Source organism: Bombina bombina, chromosome 1 (assembly GCF_027579735.1).
Source record: "Bombina bombina isolate aBomBom1 chromosome 1, aBomBom1.pri, whole genome shotgun sequence".
NCBI lineage: Eukaryota > Metazoa > Chordata > Amphibia > Anura > Bombinatoridae > Bombina > Bombina bombina.
In genome coordinates, this window is record NC_069499.1 from 1,037,615,431 (window position 1) to 1,037,636,863 (window position 21,433).

Here is a 21,433-nt window from a genome sequence, read left to right on the forward strand (position 1 = left end):
CTCTCTATCTCTCTATCTCTCTATCTCTCTATCTCTCTATCTCTCTATCTCTCTATCTCTCTATCTCTCTATCTCTCTATCTCTCTATCTCTCTATCTCTCTATCTCTCTATCTCTCTATCTCTCTATCTCTCTATCTCTCTATCTCTCTATCTCTCTATCTCTCTATCTCTCTATCTCTCTATCTCTCTATCTCTCAATCTCTCAATCTCTCAATCTCTCAATCTCTCAATCTCTCAATCTCTCAATCTCTTAATCTCTCTATCTCTCTATCTCTCTATCTCTCTATCTCTCTATCTCTCTATCTCTCTATCTCTCTATCTCTCTATCTCTTAATCTCTTAATCTCTCTATCTCTCTATCTCTCTATCTCTCTATCTCTTAATCTCTCTATCTCTTAATCTCTCTATCTCTTAATCTCTCTATCTCTTAATCTCTCTATCTCTTAATCTCTCTATCTCTTAATCTCTCTATCTCTTAATCTCTCTATCTCTTAATCTCTCTATCTCTTAATCTCTCTATCTCTAAATCTCTCTATCTCTAAATCTCTCTATCTCTAAATCTCTCTATCTCTTAATCTCTCTATCTCTTAATCTCTCTATCTCTTAATCTCTCTATCTCTTAATCTCTCTATCTCTTAATCTCTCTATCTCTTAATCTCTCTATCTCTTAATCTCTCTATCTCTTAATCTCTCTATCTCTTAATCTCTCTATCTCTTAATCTCTCTATCTCTTAATCTCTCTATCTCTTAATCTCTCTATCTCTTAATCTCTCTATCTCTTAATCTCTCTATCTCTTAATCTCTCTATCTCTTAATCTCTCTATCTCTTAATCTCTCTATCTCTTAATCTCTCTATCTCTTAATCTCTCTATCTCTTAATCTCTCTATCTCTTAATCTCTCTATCTCTCTATCTCTCTATCTCTCAATCTCTTAATCTCTTAATCTCTCTATCTCTCTCTCTCTCTCTCTCTCTCTATCTCTCTATCTCTCTATCTCTCTATCTCTCTATCTCTCTATCTCTCTATCTCTCTATCTCTCTATCTCTCTATCTCTCTATCTCTCTATCTCTCTATCTCTCTATCTCTCTATCTCTCAATCTCTTAATCTCTCTATCTCTCTATCTCTCTATCTCTCTATCTCTCTATCTCTCTATCTCTCTATCTCTCTATCTCTCTATCTCTCTATCTCTCTATCTCTCTATCTCTTAATCTCTTAATCTCTTAATCTCTTAATCTCTCTATCTCTCTATCTCTCTATCTCTCTATCTCTCTATCTCTCTATCTCTTAATCTCTTAATCTCTCTATCTCTCTCTCTCTCTCTATCTCTCTATCTCTCTATCTCTCTATCTCTCTATCTCTCTATCTCTCAATCTCTCAATCTCTCAATCTCTCTATCTCTCTATCTCTCTATCTCTCTATCTCTCTATCTCTCTATCTCTCTATCTCTCTATCTCTCTATCTCTCTATCTCTCTATCTCTCTATCTCTCTATCTCTCTATCTCTCTATCTCTCTATCTCTCTATCTCTCTATCTCTCTATCTCTCTATCTCTCTATCTCTCTATCTCTCTATCTCTCTATCTCTCTATCTCTCTATCTCTCTATCTCTCTATCTCTCTATCTCTCTATCTCTCAATCTCTCAATCTCTCAATCTCTCAATCTCTCAATCTCTCAATCTCTCAATCTCTCAATCTCTTAATCTCTCAATCTCTCTATCTCTCTATCTCTCTATCTCTCTATCTCTCTATCTCTCTATCTCTCTATCTCTCTATCTCTTAATCTCTTAATCTCTCTATCTCTCTATCTCTCTATCTCTCTATCTCTTAATCTCTCTATCTCTTAATCTCTCTATCTCTTAATCTCTCTATCTCTTAATCTCTCTATCTCTTAATCTCTCTATCTCTTAATCTCTCTATCTCTTAATCTCTCTATCTCTTAATCTCTCTATCTCTTAATCTCTCTATCTCTTAATCTCTCTATCTCTTAATCTCTCTATCTCTTAATCTCTCTATCTCTTAATCTCTCTATCTCTTAATCTCTCTATCTCTTAATCTCTCTATCTCTTAATCTCTCTATCTCTTAATCTCTCTATCTCTTAATCTCTCTATCTCTTAATCTCTCTATCTCTTAATCTCTCTATCTCTTAATCTCTCTATCTCTTAATCTCTCTATCTCTCAATCTCTCTATCTCTCAATCTCTCTATCTCTTAATCTCTCTATCTCTTAATCTCTCTATCTCTTAATCTCTCTATCTCTTAATCTCTCTATCTCTTAATCTCTCTATCTCTTAATCTCTCTATCTCTTAATCTCTCTATCTCTTAATCTCTCTATCTCTTAATCTCTCTATCTCTTAATCTCTCTATCTCTTAATCTCTCTATCTCTTAATCTCTCTATCTCTTAATCTCTCTATCTCTTAATCTCTCTATCTCTTAATCTCTCTATCTCTTAATCTCTCTATCTCTTAATCTCTCTATCTCTTAATCTCTCTATCTCTTAATCTCTCTATCTCTTAATCTCTCTATCTCTTAATCTCTCTATCTCTATTATTTTGAATTCAGTATGGTTTAACAAGTGATTCATGTACAATTGATAGAAAGCAGGGAAAGTTTCTGGCGCTTCAGCTGAGAATAGAGTGTGAGGGACAATTTGTGATCCGGCCTCTCTGAAGTGTAACAAGAAGAATTTTCAGAGTTCTTTTACAGCATAAGCAATTAACATAAAAACAAATGTATTTTGCAATGTTTTGAGCATTTAATGGGGTATTACATTTTGGGTTTAATGTTCAATAAATGTTATATTAAAGGAATTGTCTTGTCAAGATGAAACTTTAATGATTCAGATAGAGTATGCAATTTTAAGCATATTTCTAATTTACTCCTATTTTTCTTCGTTCTCTTGGTATCTTTGAATTTAAGCTTAGAAGCCGGACCATTTTTGGTTCAGCACCTGTGTAGCACTTGCTGATTGGTGGCTACATTTAGACACCAATCAGAAAGTGCTACCCATGTTCTGAACCAAATATGGTCTGGCTCCTATGCTTACATTCTTGCTTTTTTTTTAAAAAAAGATAGCAAGAGAACAAAGAAAAATTGATATGAGTAAATTAGAAAGTTGCTTAAAATTGCATGCTCTATCTGAATCATGAAATTTTAACTAGACTATTCCTTCAAGTAACTCCTATTCCAATCCATCTGCAAACCCTTAACATATAATTTCTTTCCAATGGCATGGAGTGTCCATGATTCCATTCAACTACTAGTGGGAATAAAACTCTTGGCCATCAAGAGGCGGCAAAGAACACCCCAGCAAAGCTTTAAGTATCCCTCCCACTTTCCATAATCCCCAGTCATTCTTTGCTTTTGTACATAATGGAGGTGTGCAAAGATGGTGTCTGAATTAAATTAAGTTTTTCATGTAATTAGCAAGAGTCCATGAGCTAGTGACGTATGGGATATACATTCCTACCAGGAGGGGCAAAGTTTCCCAAACCTCAAAATGCCTATAAATACACCCCTCACCACACCCACAAATCAGTTTTACAAACTTTGCCTCCCGTGGAAGTGGTGAAGTAAGTTTGTGCTAGATTCTACGTTGATATGCGCGCCGCAGCAGGTTGGAGCCCGATTTTCCTCTCAGCGTGCAGTGAATGTCAGAGGGATGTGAAGAGAGTATTGCCTATTTGAATTCAATGATCTCCTTCTACGGGGTCTATTTCATAGGCTCTCTGTTATCGGTCGTAGAGATTCATCTCTTACCTCCCTTTTCAGATCGACGATATACTCTTATATATACCATTACCTCTACTGATTCTCATTTCAGTACTGGTTTGGCTTTCTACTACATGTAGATGAGTGTCCTGGGGTAAGTAAGTCTTATTTTTGTGACACTCTAAGCTATGGTTGGGCACTTTTATATAAAGTTCTAAATATTTGTGTTTAAACATTTATTTGCCTTGATTCAGGATGTTCAATATTCCTTATTTCAGACAGTCAGTTTCATTATTTGGGATAATGCATTTGAATAATCAATTTTTTCTTACCTTAAAATTTGACTTTTTTTCCTGTGGGCTGTTAGGCTCACGGGGGCTGAAAATGCTTCATTTTATTGCGTCATTCTTGGCGCGGACTTTATTGGCGCAAAAAAAATTTCTTTGTTATTTCCGGCGTCATAGTTGTCACTGGAAGTTGCGTCACCTTTTATGTTTTTTGCGCCAAGTGTCGGCGTTACCGGATGTGGCGTCATTTTTGGCGCCAAAAGCATTTAGGCGCCAAATAATGTGGGCGTCTTTTTTGGCGCCTTTTTTGCTTCTGGTTGCTAGAAGCTTGTTCACTGGCATTTTTTCCATTCCTGAAACTGTCATTTAAGGAATTTGAATCAATTTTGCTTTATATGTTGTTTTTTCTATTACATATTGCAAGATGTCTCAGATTGACCCTGAATCAGAAGATACTTCTGGAAAATCGCTGCCTGATGCTGGATCTACCAAAGTTAAGTGTATTTGCTGTAAACTTGTGGTATCTGTTCCTCCAGCTGTTGTTTGTAATGAATGTCATGACAAACTTGTTAATGCAGATAATATTTCCTTTAGTAATGTTACATTACCTGTTGCTGTTCCATCAACATCTAATACTCAGTGTTCCTGTTATCATAAGAGATTTTGTTTCTAAATCCATTAAGAAGGCTATGTCTGTTATTCCTCCTTCTAGTAAACGTAAAAGGTCTTTTAAAACCTAATTTTTCAGATGAATTTTTAAATGAACATCATTCTGATAATGATTCCTCTGGTTCAGAGGATTCTGTTTCAGAGGTTGATGCTGATAAATCTTCATATTTATTCAAAATGGAATTTATTCGTTCTTTACTTAAAGAAGTTTTAATTGCATTAGAAATAGAGGAATCTGGTCCTCTTGATACTAAATCTAAACGTTTAAATAAGGTTTTTAAATCTCCTGTAGTTATTCCAGAAGTTTTTCCTGTCCCTGATGCTATTTCTGAAGTAATTTCCAGGGAATGGAATAATTTGGGTAATTCATTTACTCCTTCTAAACGTTTTAAGCAATTATATCCTGTGCCATCTGACAGATTAGAGTTTTGGGACAAAATCCCTAAGGTTGATGGGGCTATCTCTACTCTTGCTAAACGTACTACTATTCCTACGGCAGAGAGTACTTTAAGGATCCTTTAGATAGGAAAATTTATGTTCAGGTAATCTTCTTAGACCTGCTATATCTTTAGCGGATGTTGCTGCAGCTTCAACTTTTTGGTTGGAAGCTTTAGCACAACAAGTAACAGATCATAATTCTCATAGCATTGTTAATCTTCTTCAACATGCTAATAATTTTATTTGCTGTGATGATAGCAGGATGTGATGTCACTAGCATGTGGGCGGGGCTTAGGTCCGGTGTCTGTGTCGCAGTTAGTTTAGTACAATCAACCTGTCTGGATGTGTATTGCTATGCTCTGTAATAAAATAGAGTTGTACCATCATTGCTGTGTCCTGCATATGTCCTGCATCTCATGACATGGTGTCAGAAGTTCTGGACTACGCTTCTGTTTCTGATGATGACGATGTCAAAGTTTACCCCACCTGAGCCTTTTGACTTTTCTCAGCCTGCAGCTTGGCCCACATGGCGTCAGCGGTTTCAGCGCTTCAGGATTGCATCCAAACTGAACAAGGAGAGTGGTGAAGTACAAGTTAATTCTCTTTTATATTCTATGGGGAAAGATGTAGAGCCAGTGTTCAATGCTTTTACTTTCCAAGAAGGGGACGAAGTTAACTTTGATATAGTTATGGATAAACTCAGTGCCCACTTTGTGCCCAAAAGAAATGTGATTCATGAGAGAGCTTGTTTTCACAAACGTAATCAGCGTGTGGGAGAATCTGTGGAGTCATTTGTGCGCAGCCTGTATGAATTAGCTGAATTCTGTGAGTTTGGTGTTGCTAAAGAAGAGCAAATCAGAGACAGAATAGTTATTGGAATTGCAGATGCTGAAGTCTCCCTGAAGCTGCAGTTAGAGCCTGATTTAACGTTAGACGGGGCTATTAGGATGGCCCGCCAGAGTGAACTGGTGAAAAAGCAAAGTGCTGATCTGAGGTCTGAGAGTATTGTGGATGAAGTGCAACAGTCTAGGAAAATTACTAGTGAAAGGCACAGTGTGAGCGGTAGATCTAAAGTACTGGAAAGGCCTAGAAGTGGATGGGCGCAACATGGCCGATGCACACGGTGCTACCGGGCTCATGATCAGAGTGCTATATGCCCGGCCAGAGATAAAAGATGCAGAAAATGTAACAGAATAGGCCATTTTGAAGTGGTGTGTAAAACTGAATACATTAAGGAGATGCAGGTGGACAGTGACCAGGAGGGTCAGGAAGTGTCTTTTGTGGGGTCTGTTGTGGAACGGACAAGCTCAGAGGAAGATTGGAAAGTTACCTTTACTGTAATGGGAGCCAATGTTGATTTTAAGATTGACACAGGAGCTGATATCACTGTAATGTCTTTTGCTGAATTTATGAAACTGCCTCGACAGCCCCAGCTGGCGAAGGTTACTACAAATGTTCATAGTCCTGGTGGCCGCATTGATTGTGTGGGGAAATTTCTTGCCAGCTGTGAGTACAAACAAAGGAAGTTCACCATGTGGGTGCATGTGATCCGAGGTCAGTGTGTTTACAGTTTATTGAGCAGAAAAGCAGCCTGTGACTTGGGCCTCGTGGCCAGAGTGAATGAGATCTCTGAAGATATGTTTGGCGAGTTGGGCCTACTGAGCTGCAAACCTGTCCGTATAGCACTTAAAAGTGACGCAGTCCCGTACAGTATTTCTACTCCTCGTAGAATTCCGTTCCCGCTCATGCCTCAAGTGGAGGAAGAGCTCATGCGCATGAAGTCTATGGGGGTTATTGAAGAGGTTGTTGAAGCAACTGATTGGTGTGCCCCCATTGTTCCAGTTGCAAAGAAAAACGGAAAGGTGCGCATCTGTGTGGACCTGAAAAGGTTGAATGAGGCAGTGAAGAGGGAGAGATTTGTGCTGCCGACACTGGAAGATATAGCCCCGAAGTTGGCTGGGGCGAAGTTCTTTTCCACATTAGACGCTTCTAGCGGCTTTTGGCAGATCCCCCTGGATCCAAAGTGCCGCAAACTGACTACCTTTATCACTCCGGTAGGTCGGTTCTGTTTCTGCAGACTTCCCTTTGGGATATCCTCCGCTCCTGAGATCTTTCAGAGGGAAATGAGTTCTCTCCTGAGTGGCCACGTGGGCACAGCAGTCGTCATGGACGACATTCTAGTGTATGGGTCTACAGTGGAGGAGCATGATCAGCGTTTGAGTTGTGTGCTGCAGGCTATCAAAGAGTCTGGGCTGAAGCTGAATAAAGAAAAATGTCATTTTAGGAAAACTGAATTATGCTACTTTGGGCATATCATCAACGGGGATGGCATCAAGCCGGACCCCGAGAAAATTCGGGCTATCGAACAGATGAAAAGCCCTTCTGATGTACATGAGCTGAGACAGATATTGGGCCTTGTAAATTACGTGGGCAAGTTTCTTCCAGATTTATCTACAGTTTTGCACCCTATCACAGAGTTGCTTAAGAAAGATGTTGCCTGGGTCTGGGGACCCTCACAAGAAAAAGCGTTCCTGCATGCTAAGTCCCTGCTGGGGTCTGCCCCGGTGCTGGGGTTCTACGACCCTTCAAAAAAGACTGTGGTTAGTGCTGATGCAAGCAGTTATGGGTTGGGGGCTGCACTCCTGCAGCTGAATGACAACAAACTACAGCCCATCGCCTACTGTTCCCGCACACTGACGGCTGCGGAGTCAAAATACGCTCAAATTGAGAGAGTGCTTGGCTGCAGTTTGGGCCTGTGAGCGCTTTCAGCGTTATCTAGTGGGTTTGGAGAAATTTAGTCTGGAAACTGACCACAAACCGCTAGTCCCTCTTATCAATTCTTATGACATCGACAAAACAACCTTGAGATGCCAGAGACTTTTAATGAGACTACTCAGGTTCAATGTTCAGGCAGTGCATGTGCCGGGGAAGCAGCTGGTTGTGGCAGATACACTGTCCAGGCTCCCGCTGGCTGCTGCTGAAGAATCCTCCACAGAGTCGGATGTAAAAGTGTATGTTGATTCAGTTCTGGCCTCTAAGTCCATTTCTTCAAGGAAACTGGAAGAGATAAAGAAAGAGACATATTTGGACACAGATCTGCAAGAAGTTATAAGGTACATAAGAGATGGCTGGCCCGAGAGCCGGGCAGCCTGGATGTCTTTAAATGCTTACCAGCCAGAGAGGTCGCAGCTCACGGAGCTGGAGGGGTTGGTGCTGTTCCAAGACCGTATTGTAATTCCTGTCAGCATGAGGAAGGAGATGTTGAACAGGATACACGATGGGCACTTAGGCATCACAAAGTGCAGAGAAAGAGCAGCTACAGCTGTGTGGTGGCCTGGGATCAGCTCCGACATTGCAAATCACGTGTCTAAATGTGCCTTTTGCCGGGAACGCCGGCCTACTCAGAGAAGGGAGCCCTTAATGTCTACTCCGCTGCCTGCGGGGCCGTGGCAGAAAATAGCTGCTGATTTGTGCGAACTGCACGGGAAAAAGTTTCTTGTTGTTATCGACTACTATTCCAGGTATTTGGAAATAGCACCCCTGAATGATATCACAAGTCAGGCCGTTATCATTCGCCTGAAGAGCTTGTTCGCCCGCTGGGGCATTCCAATGGAGCTGGTGAGTGATAATGGCATGCAGTTCGCTTCTACAGAGTTCAGTGCTTTCAGCAGGGAATATGATTTTGTACATTCCACGTCAAGTCCACATTATCTGCAGGCCAACGGAATGGCTGAAAGGGCAGTTCAAACAACAAAATTCATTCTAAAGCAATCTGAACCGTACCTAGCCCTCTTGTCGTACAGGGCGACGCCCATTCAAGCCACCGGGTTTAGCCCGGCACAGCTGATGCTAGGACGCCAGATTCGCACCACTTTACCCTCAGTGGGTGTCTTCAAGCCGCCTGGCCCTGTTCCTCGGGACGAAGTCCTTAGGAGGGATGAAGAGGCCAAAAAGGGTTATCGTTTCTTCTACGACAGGAGACATTCTGTCAGGCCTTTACAGGAACTGAAAGCGAGCCAAAGTGTCAGAATTAAACTGGATGATGAGAAGAAATGGAAGACGCCTGCTACGGTAGTGGGCCGCTCTCCAGAACCAAGGTCTTACACAGTCCTTACAGAGGGAGGGACGGTTACACGCCGTAACCGAAGACATCTTCAGCCTGTACCTGAGAGTCTGGAACCGGATACCTCAGTACCACCGCCGGTGGGATACCCTGTTCTAAGGGAGGTGCCTTCCCCTCAGCAAGATCATAGCGGGGATATATCTTTGCCTCCAGCAGACTCTTGTTCACCATCTTCTGTATCAGAGGACAGTTCATGCAAAGTTACATCAAGCGGAAGAGTGGTGAGGCTTCCGGCACGATACAGGGACTGACTTTAGCTAGAACAGTGACCGGAAGTATGGGCAGAATAATCCCATGGTCACTGTGGACTAGGGTAGTCTACCCCGATGTCCAAGTCAGGATGTAATTTATTTGTTCATGTTTTCTAATCTATCTGTTTTTATAATGTTCTAAAACAAAACGTTGTTGTATACCCTGTTGGTGTACCTTGTTATTTAATATATGCGAATGTATGCTTTGCCTTTGAAAAAGGGGAAGATGTGATGATAGCAGGATGTGATGTCACTAGCATGTGGGCGGGGCTTAGGTCCGGTGTCTGTGTCGCAGTTAGTTTAGTACAATCAACCTGTCTGGATGTGTATTGCTATGCTCTGTAATAAAATAGAGTTGTACCATCATTGCTGTGTCCTGCATATGTCCTGCATCTCATGACATTTGCGATGCCATCTTTGATATCATTAGGGTTGATTTCAGGTATATGTCTCTAGCTATTTTAGCTACAAGAGCTTTATGGCTTAAAACTTGGAATGCTGATATGTCTTCCAAGTCAACTTTGCTTTCAATTTCTTTCCAGGGTAATAACTTATTTGGTTCACAGTTGGATTCTATTTCAACTGTTACTGGGGGGAAAGGAACTTTTTTTACCACAGGATAAAAAATCTAAAGGTAAATTTAGGTCTACTAATCGTTTTCGTTCCTTTCGTCACAATAAGGAACAAAAGCCTGATCCTTCCCCTACAGGAGCGATATCAGTTTGGAAACCATCTCCAGTCTGGAATAAATCCAAGCCTTTTAGAAAGCCAAATCCAGCTCCCAAGTCAACATGAAGGTGCAGCCCTCATTCCAGCCCAGCTGGTAGGGGGCAGATTACGATTTTTCAAAGAAATTTGGATCAATTCGATTCACAATCTTTGGATTCAGAACATTGTTTCACAAGGGTACAGAATAGGCTTCAAGATAAGGCCTCCTGCAAGAAGATTTTTTCTTTCCTGTGTCCCAGTAAATCCAGTGAAGGCTCAAGCATTTCTGAAATGTGTTTCAGATCTAGAGTTGGCTGGAGTAATTATGCCAGTTCCAGTTCTGGAACAGGGGCTGGGGTTTTACTCAAATCTCTTCATTGTACCAAAGAAGGAGAATTCCTTCAGACCAGTTCTGGATTTAAAAATATTGAATCATTATGTAAGGATACCAACATTCAAAATGGTAACTATAAGGACTATTCTGCCTTTTGTTCAGCAAGGGCATTATATGTCCACAATAGATTTACAGGATGCATATCTGCATATTCCGATTCATCCAGATCACTATCAGTTTCTGAGATTCTCTTTCCTAGACAAGCATTACCAGTTTGTGGCTCTGCCGTTTGGCCTAGCAACAGCTCCAAGGATTTTTACAAAGGTTCTCGGTGCCCTTCTGCCTGTAATCAGAGAACAGGGTATTGTGGTATTTCCTTATTTGGACGATATCTTGGTACTTGCTCAGTCTTCACATTTAGCAGAATCTCATACGAATCAACTTGTATTGTTTCTTCGAGAACATGGTTGGAGGATCAATTTACCAAAAAGTTCACTGATTCCTCAGACAAGGGTAACCTTTTTAGGTTTCCAGATAGATTCAGTGTCCATGACTCTGTCTCTGACAGACAAGAGACGTCTAAAATTGGTTTCAGCTTGTCGAAACCTTCAGTCTCAATCATTCCCTTCGGTAGCCTTATGCATGGAAATTCTAGGTCTTATGACTGCTGCATCGGACGCGATCCCCTTTGCTCGTTTTCACATGCGACCTCTTCAGCTCTGTATTCTGAACCAGTGGTGCAGGGATTATACAAAGATATCTCAATTAATATCTTTAAAACCGATTGTACGACAATCTCTGACGTGGTGGACAGACCACCATCGTTTAGTTCAGGGGGCTTCTTTTGTTCTTCCGACCTGGACTGTGATTTCAACAGATGCAAGTCTGACAGGTTGGGGAGCTGTTTGGGGGTCTCTGACAGCACAAGGGGTTTGGGAATCTCAGGAGGTGAGATTACCAATCAACATTTTGGAACTCCGTGCAATTTTCAGAGCTCTTCAGTCATGGCCTCTTCTAAAGAGAGAGTCGTTCATTTGTTTTCAGACTGACAATGTCACAACCGTGGCATATGTCAATCATCAAGGAGGGACTCAGAGTCCTCTGACTATGAAAGAAGTATCTCGAATACTGGTATGGGCGGAATCCAGCTCCTGTCTAATTTCTGCGGTTCATATCCCAGGTATAGACAATTGGGAAGCGGATTATCTCAGTCGCCAAACATTACATCCGGGCGAATGGTCCCTTCACCCAGAGGTATTTCTTCAGATTGTTCAAATGTGGGGACTTCCGGAAATAGATCTGATGGCTTCTCATCTAAACAAGAAACTTCCCAGGTATCTGTCCAGATCCAGGGATCCTCAGGCGGAGGCAGTGGACGCATTAAAAAAAAAAACAATTTCCAAAAAAGGCCACGACCCTCAATTCAATAATAATAAAACGTCCATTTATTGTGTACACATAGTACAAACAATTAAAATCTGTAGAGCAGCATCAAAAAATGTACAAAGTGTAGGTAAGATCACAGTCTTACGCGTTTCAGCATGGATTTGCCGTAATCATAGACGCAGTGGATGCATTGTCACTTCCTTGGAAGTATCATCCTGCCTATATCTTTCCGCCTCTAGTTCTTCTTCCAAGAGTGATTTCCAAGATTCTAAAGGAGTGCTCGTTCTGCTGGTGGCTCCAGCATGGCCTTACAGGTTTTGGTATGCGGATCTTGTCCGGATGGCCACTTGCCAACCATGGACTCTTCCGTTAAGACCAGACCTTCTATCGCAAGGTCCTTTTTTCCATCAGGATCTCAAATCCTTAAATTTGAAGGTATGGAGATTGAACGCTTGATTCTCAGTCATAGAGGTTTCTCTGACTCTGATTAATACTATGTTACAGGCTCGTAAATCTGTATCTAGGAAGATATATTGTCGAGTCTGGAAGATTTACATTTCTTGGTGTTTTTCTCATCATTTTTCTTGGCATTCTTTTAGAATTCCTAGAATTTTACAGTTTCTTCAGGATGGTTTGGATAAAGGTTTGTCTGCAAGTTCCTTGAAAGGACAAATCTCTGCTCTTTCTGTTCTTTTCCACAGAAAGATTGCTAGTCTTCCTGATATTCATTGTTTTGTACAAGCTTTGGTTCGTATAAAACCTGTTATTAAGTCAATTTCTCCTCGGAGTTTGAATTTGGTTCTGGGGGCTCTTCAAGCTCCTCTGTTTGAACCTATGCATTCGCTGGACATTAAATTACTTTCTTGGAAAGTTTTGTTTCTTTTGGCCATCTCTTCTGCTAGAAGAGTTTCTGAATTATCTGCTCTTTCTTGTGAGTGTCCTTTTCTGATTTTTCATCAGGATAAGGCGGTGTTGCGAACTTCCTTTAAATTTTTACCTAAGGTTGTGAATTCTAACAACATTAGTAGAGAAATTGTGGTTCCTTCATTGTGTCCTAATCCTAAGAATTCTAAGGAAAGATCGTTGCATTCTTTGGATGTAGTTAGAGCTTTGAAATATTATGTTGAAGCTACTAAAAATTTCCGAAAGTCTTCTAGTCTATTTGTTATCTTTTCCGGTTCTAGGAAAGGTCAGAAAGCCTCTTGGTTAAAGTCTTTGATTCATCATGCTTATGTCGAGTCGGGTAAAACTCATCCTCAAAGGATTACAGCTCATTCTACTAGGTCAGTTTCTACTTCCTGGGCGTTTAGGAATGAAGCTTCGGTTGATCAGATTTGCAAAGCAGCAACTTGGTCTTCTTTGCATACTTTTACTAAATTCTACCATTTTGATGTGTTTTCTTCTTCTGAAGCAGTTTTTGGTAGAAAAGTACTTCAGGCAGCTGTTTCAGTTTGATTCTTCTGCTTATAATTTCAGTTTTTTTCATTATAAGATTTAAACTTTGTTTTTGGGTGTGGATTATTTTCAGCGGAATTGGCTGTCTTTATTTATCCCTCCCTCTCTAGTGACTCTTGCGTGGAAGATCCACATCTTGGGTATTCATTATCCCATACGTCACTAATTACATGAAAGAAAACATAATTTATCTAAGAACTTACCTGATAAATTCATTTTTCATATTAGCAAGAGTCCATGAGGCCCACCCTTTTTTGTGGTGGTTATGATTTTTTTGTATAAAGCACAATTATTCCAATTCCTTATTTTTTATGCTTTCGCACTTTTTTCTTATCACCCCACTTCTTGGCTATGCGTTAAACTGATTTGTGGGTGTGGTGAGGGGTGTATTTATAGGCATTTTGAGGTTTGGGAAACTTTGCCCCTCCTGGTATGAATGTATATCCCATACGTCACTAGCTCATGGACTCTTGCTAATATGAAAGAAATGAATTTATCAGGTAAGTTCTTACATAAATTATGTTTTTAATCCTTTAATGGGTAGTTTTTCTGCAAGTAAGGATTGAGGCTATGCTGTGTCCATGTAATCCTCTTTAAAGTTATGGTGGCTATTAGCAGTTGGAGGTCAGCAGGGTAGTCTTTGCTTCTCCAACAATTTATGCCAACCCCTATATGGAAAACCAGGGTTGGTTACTCTGCTTTTCCTTTCTCTCTAGGTCCCTGTGTGAAGTCATCTGGATCTTTCAAACCTGAGATGTTGTACCTGCCCTGCAGCTGAAGCTCCGAAAGGTAAGTGCTTATCCCCTTCTAGGTGAGAAGGTTTGAGCACATTAGGGGTTAATTCCTCTTCTGAGTGGCAAGAGTCCATGAGCTAGTGACATATGGGATATACATTCCTACCAGGAGGGGGCGAAGTTTCCCAAACCTCAAAATGCCTATAAATACACCTCCCACCTCACTCATACCTTAGTTTTATAATCTTTGCCTTCGTTGGAGGATGATGAAGCAAGTCGTGCTTGTTTTCTTCTGTGAAAGGTTCTTCTAAGCATTTCGAAGCCCAATTCCTCTCATACAGTATTTGTGGGATGTGAAGGGAGTATTGCCTGATGATGCCATGTTTTCACCTATGGAAAATCTATTCTAAGGCTGTCTGTAATTTTGGTCATGGGGATTCATCTGCCGCCTCCCTTTTACAGATCGACATTATACTCCTCTACCATTACCTTTGCTGATATGTTTCAGTACTGGTTTGGCTGTCTGCTCTATGTGGATGGGTGTCTTCAGGTAAGTATATATAATTTTTTAAGACTCTCAGCTATGTTTGGCAATTCTATTGCATATATTTGCCATGAGTCAGGTCTGTTTATTTTCATTTGCAGTCTTACAGTTTCAGCATGGAAATTTATGTTTTTGGGAGAAATTTTATAAATGTTTTCTTACCTGGGCTTCCAGCTAGTTGTAACTTCGGACTTGTTTTTTTCAAATTTTCGCAGGCAAATTAGGCTCGCAATGAAGCAAATTGCATCTATTTATTGCGTCTTTCTTGGCGTGAATATTTTTGCGCAGAGGTTGCATGCGTTGTGATAAGAGTTGTGTCATTTTTTGTTAACTTTGGTGGCAAAAGTTTTTTTTCTCTCTGCATTTGCGTCATCTTTGTTTGCGTCATTGTTGGTGCCAAAAATTTGTTATATTAAGTCTCTCCCTCCTTTTCCTCTTTGCTCTCATTTGTTTACAGAGGGCTATAATGTTTGCTTTTGTTTTTCATAAGCATTTTTTTCCCATTTCTGAAACTATTTTGAGGAAATTGGATATTTTGTTAATTTTTCTTTTTTTGTTAAATTTTGCAAGATTTCTCAAACTGATCCTGCCTCTGATGTTACTGTAGGGACCAAGTTGTAAATTAGCTGATCTTACTACTTCAACTCAAATATGTGGCACTTGTTATGAGAAATTATTACATGCTGATAATGTTTCTATAAGTACAAATACATCTACTGTTAAACCTTCACAGTCTAATGTACATGATATTCCTGTAGATATAAGATTATATTGCTGCAGCCATAGAGAAGGCTATGACTGCTATTCCGCCTTCAAATAAACATAAAAGGTCTCTCCTAACTTCTCATGAATCTGACGTTTGTATTGATCAACAGCATACTGAAGTAGTTTCTACTGATGAGGATTTCTCTGGCTCAGAGAATCCTACTTCAGACACTGAAATTGATAAACCAGCTTTTCTTTTTAAAATTGAATATATTATTTCTTTGTTAAAGGAAGTATTGTTTACTTTAGGTATTGAGGAAACTAGTCCTCTTGATAAAAACAGAATTCAAAGGTTTGCTATTCTTAAGACTTCTGAGGTTACTCCTGAAGTTTTACCTATTCCAGATGCTATCTCTAATATGATTACTAAGGAATGGTCTAAGCCTGGTACTACTTTTAATCCTTCTTCTAGGTTTAAAAAATGGTATCCTTTACCTGTGTCCAATTTAGAGCTTTGGGAGAAAGACCCTAAGGTTGATGGGGCTATTTTTTCTCTTGCCTTACTCTTCTTTTAAGTATCCCTTAGATAGGAAAATGTAATCTTAACTTAGAATATAGCCAGTATGTAAATATGCCTTCCTTAGACCTGCTATTTCTATGGCTGATGTTGCTGTTGCTTCAACTTTTTGGTTGGACAATCTAGCACAGCAGTTATCGGATCCTGAATTGTCTAGCATTGCTCTTTTACTTCAACATGCTAATCATTTAATTTGTGATGCTATATTTAATATTAAGATTAACATCAAATCTGTCATTAGCTATTCTGTCTAGAAGAGCTTTATGGCTTAAATCATGGAATGTTGATATGGTGTCTAAATCCTAGATTATTTATCTTTTCAGGGTAATTTATTTGGTTCTCAATTGGATTCTACTATCTCCACTATCAATGGGGGTAAGGGAGTTTTTCTGCCCCAAGATAAGAAATCTAAGGGTAAATTCAAAACTCCCAATCGTTTTCGTTCCTTTCGTCAGATTAAAAAACAAAAAAAAAAACACTCCTTCCCCTAAGGCCTCTGGTTCCAATTGGAGACCATCTACGAATAGGAATAAATCCAAGCCTTATAAGAAATCAAATACAGCCCTTAAGACAGCATGAAGGTGCAGCTCTCAAACGAGTTCAACGTGTGCGGGGCAGATTGAAATTATTTCAAGACATTTGGGCAGTTTGTCCAAAATCAGTGGATTCAGGATATTGTTTCTCAGAGGTATTGAATACGTTTCAGAATAAGACCTCTCATGGGAAGATTCTTTCTTTGCCATGTTCCAACAAACCCTGTGAAGGCTCAGGAAGTGTGTTTCAGATCTATAGCTTTCAGGGGTGATTGTTCCAGTTTCTTAACAGGAACAGAGTTTAGGTTTTTATTCAAATCTGTTAATTGTCCCAATGAAGGAAGATTTATTCAGACCAATTCTGGATCTGAAAACTCTAAATCATTTTGTAAGAGTCCTAACTTTCAAAATGCTGAACAAAAGGCAGAATAGTCCTTATAGTCACCAAGGTCATTTCATGTCCACAATAGACTTGCATGATGCTTATCTTCACATTCTGATTCATCCAGACCACTATTGTTTTCTGAGATTCTCCATTCTAGACAAGCATTACCTATTTGTCGCTCTTCCATTTCGCATAGCGACAGCTCTGAGAATCTTTTCAAAGATTCTCGCTGCCCTTCTATCTGTAATTAGAGAGCAGGGTATTGTGGTGGTTCCTTATTTGGACGATATCTTGGTACTAGCTCAATCTTTTCATTTAGCAGAATCTCACACGAAACAACTTGTGTGGTTTCTTCAGACATGGTTGGAGGATCAAATTACAAAAGTTTCTTGATTCCTCAGACAAAGGTCACCTTTTTTTTTCATGTAATTGGCAAGAGTCCATGAGCTAGTGATGTATGGGATATACAATCCTCTCAGGAGGGGCAAAGTTTCCCAAACCTCAAAATGCCTATAAATACACCTCCCACCACACCCACAACTCAGTTTTACAAACTTTGCCTCCTATGGAGATTGTGAAGTAAGTTTGTGCTTAGTTTTTATGATTTATTCTATAAGTGCATCTAAGCATTCTGATGCACTTTCTCTCACGGGAAATCTTTTCAAGGATTTGCTGTTAGCAGTTGTAGGGATTCATCTCCTACCTCCCTTTTCAGATCGACGATATACTTATACCATTACCTCTGCTGATGGGTTTCAGTACTGGTTTGGCTATCTGCTATATGTGGATGGGTGTCTTTCGGTAAGTATATCATTATTTAAGACACTCTCAGCTATGGTTGGCGCTTTATGTATTTATATAAAGTTCTAAATATATGTATTTACTTATTTTCCATGAGTCAGGTCTATGTATATTTCCCTTTGCAGTCTAGCAGTTTCAGTATGGGAATCATGTTTTAGGAAGTTTTTTTTTTTTTTTTTACCTGGGCTATAGTCTTTCAATTTGACTTGTTTTTCTTTTAATCTTGCAGGCAAATTAGGCTCGTGAGGGTGCAAAATACTGTTATTGCGTCATTCTTGACACGAGAATGTGTCTATGATGATGCAAGTGCGTCATTTCCTGCGTCTTGACGCCAGGTTGTTTGGTGCAAAGTTGTCATGACGCGAGTTACGTCATTTCCGGATGTGTTTTTTCGCCAAAAATTTGTATACTTCCTTTTGCGTCTTGCATCATACTTACTGCCAATTTTTTTTATTTTACCCCACTTCCTATATGCTCCTTACCTTTGTTGAGAGGGCTATGCTATTTTAATTTTTTGCCTATTTTAGCATTTGCATTTTTTCCCTATTCCTGAAACTGCTGTATGAGGAAATAAGATATTTTGTTTCAATTTTATTTTTTCTTTTACATTTTACATGATGTTATAATTTGATCCTGTTTCAGAAGCTGCTGTAGGAACCATGCTGCCTGAACACAGTTCTACCAAAGCTAAGTGTATCTGTTGTTAGCTAGCTGAGACTATATCTCCAGCTGTAGTATATAAGTTGTCATGATAAGCTTTTGCATGCCGAAAATGTTTCTATTGGTACTAGTACAGCACCTGTTCCCTCAACATCTAATGTACATGATATCCCTGCTGATATGAAAAATTATATTGCTGATACAATACAGAAGTCTATGTCTGCTATTCCGCCTTCTAATAAACGTAAAAGGTCTTTTAAAACTTCTCATAATACTGATGAATTTTGTAATGACCGAGAACGTACTGATATATCCACCTCTGATGAGGATCTCTCTCAGATCTTCAGCTATTGACCAAAACTAAGTGCATTTGTTGTAAACTTGTGGTAACTGTTCCTCCGGCTGTAATTTGTGATAGTTGTCATGACAAACTTTTACGTGCAGACAATATTTCCATTAGTAGTAGTCCATTACCTGTTGCTGGTCCTTCAACATCTATTGCTCAGGATATTCCTGTTAATGTGAGAGAATTTGTTTCTAATTCCATTCAGAAGGCTTTGTCTGTCATACCGCCTTCTAATAAACATAAAAGGTCTTTTAAAACTTCTCATAATACTGATGAATTTTGTAATGACCGAGAACATACTGATCTATCCACCTCTGATGAGGATCTCTCTCAGATCTTCAGCTATTGACATTGATAAATCAACTTATCTTTTTAAGATTGAAAGAAGTGTTAATTACTTTGGATATTGAGGAGTCTGGTCATCTAGATAACACATCCAGTAAACGTTAAAATTCTGTCTATAAACCTCCTGAGGTTTTCCCTGTTCCTGATGTGATTGCTAAGGAATAGTGATGTCGCGAATAGTTTGCCGGTGAATAGTTTGCCGGTGAATAGTTCCCGGCGAACATTGCTTGTTCGCCGCGGCGGGCGAACATATGCGATGTTCGATCCGCCCCCTATTCGTCATCATTGACTAATACTTTGACCCTGTACCTCACAGTCAGCAGACAAATTCCAGCCAATCAGCAGCAGACCCTCCCTTCCAGACCCTCCTACCTCCTGGACAGCATCCATTTTAGATTCATTTGGAAGCTGCATTCTTAGAGAGAGGAGGGACAGTGTAGCTGCTGCTGATTTGAATAGGGGAATCGATAGCTAGGCTAGTGTATTCAGTGTCCACTACAGTCCTGAAGGACTCATCTGATCTCTGCTGTAAGGACAGCACCCCAAAAAAGCCCTTTTTAGGGCTAGAACATCAGTCTGCTTTTTTTTTTCCCTGTGTAATCTAATTGCAGTTGCCTGCCTGCCTGCCAGCGTGTTTCAGGCTCACAGCGTATACTGTGCCCACTTGCCCAGTGCCACCACTCATATCTGGTGTAACAGTAGTGTAGATTTAAAAAACAACACTTTTTTGACTGTTAAATAATAGCAGTCAGTTTCCTTCACACATGTGCGTTGCAGTGCCTACCCCAGTGCAACTCATATCTGGTGTAACAGTAGTGTACATTTTTAAAAAAAAAATACAATTTTGACTGTAATAGATTGAATAGCAGTTAGATGTCTGCAAGCGTGTGTGTCAGACCTACAGCGTCTACTCTACCAACTTCTGCCAGTGCACAGTGCCACTCATATCTGTTGTCACAGTAGCTTGCATGCATAGTACCACTAATCGAAAAAGACAGGCAGAGGTAGGCCACCCCGCAGGGGCCGTTGTGGTCGCGGTGCTGTGATTCCCTTTGGCCCTAGAATAATGCCCAGTGTTCAGAGTCCACGTACCCCGATCATTTCTGAGGACATAGTTGACTGGCTAACACAGGACACCCAATCTTCTACAGCTTCCGCTCAGAACCTTGACGCACCATCCTCCTCCAGCTTGGCTTCGGGCACCTCTCAAGTTAACACTCGCCTGCCTGCCGCCACCACCAACACTAGCACCACAGCCGCTTCACTTGATCTGTCAGGAGTTTTTTACACATCAGTTGGAAGAAATGAGTGATAGTGATGCGCAACCATTATTGACAGAGGATGTAGATAACAGGGATATGTCTCAGTCAGGCAGCATTACACACATGGACATACGGTGTGATGATGATGATGTTGTACCCACTGCTGCTTCCTTTGTTGACTTGTCGGATACAAGTGAAGTGGTTGATGACGATGCGTCCGTGGGTGCCCGCTAGAAGAGAAGAAGAAGAAGAGGGGGAAAGTTCAGATGTGGAGACAGAGGAGGAGGAGACGAGTTGGGAGGAGGGGGAGGTCGTCGCAAGGAGCTAGTGGCACAGTCAGACAGCATGCATCGGCACTCTGGGTCAGCCAGACAGCATGCCAATCAACGCATGCTGTTGCCACCACCAGAATGCCGTCATTGCATAGCTCAGCAGTGTGGCATTTTTTTTGTGTGTCTGCCTCTGACAACAGCAATGCCATTTGCAACCTGTGCCAAAAGAAACTGAGTTGTGGGAAGTCCAACACCCACCTAGGTACAACTGCTTTGCGAAGGCACATGATCGCATATCACAAACGCCTATGGTATCAACACAAGAGTGCAAGCAGCACACAAACTCAAAGCTGCCATCCTCCTCCTGGTCCAGCATCTTCAGCCACATCAACCACTGCTGTCCTCCTTGCCCCCTCTCAACCATCCGCCACGCCGTCTCTCGCCTTGAGCAGTTCCTGCTCATCTGCCCACAGTCTGGTGTCTGTCAAGGACATGTTTGAGCGTAAGAAGCCAATGTCACAAAGTCTCACCCCCTTGCCCGGCATCTGACAGCTGGCTTGACTGAACTCTTAGCCCACCAGCTTTTACCATACAAGCTGGTGGAGTCTGAGGCGTTCAAAAAATTTGTAGCTATTGGGACACTGCAGTGGAAGGTACCCGGCCGAAATTTCTTGCACAAAAGGCAATCCCCAACCTGTACTCGATTGTGCAAAAGGAAGTAATGGCATGTCTGGCACACAGTGTTGGGGCAAGGGTCCATCTGAAAGCAAACCAAAAGCATCTTTTTCCATCTCCAGGAGGTTCCTAAAATCAATGCCATATACACGTCCCCTGATAGGGGACGTAACAGGGATTAAACTGATAGGAATTGTACTACTTAACACACCACTCCTATCTGGTGGCACATTA

At 40.6% G+C, this 21,433-nt stretch overlaps 1 protein-coding gene across 1 annotated transcript in view; it reads left to right on the top strand.

The window, feature by feature from the left end:
* PABPC1L (poly(A) binding protein cytoplasmic 1 like) overlaps positions 1-21,433 on the top strand; it is a 756,219-nt gene that overhangs the window by 43,833 nt on the left and 690,953 nt on the right. The window lies entirely within an intron of this gene.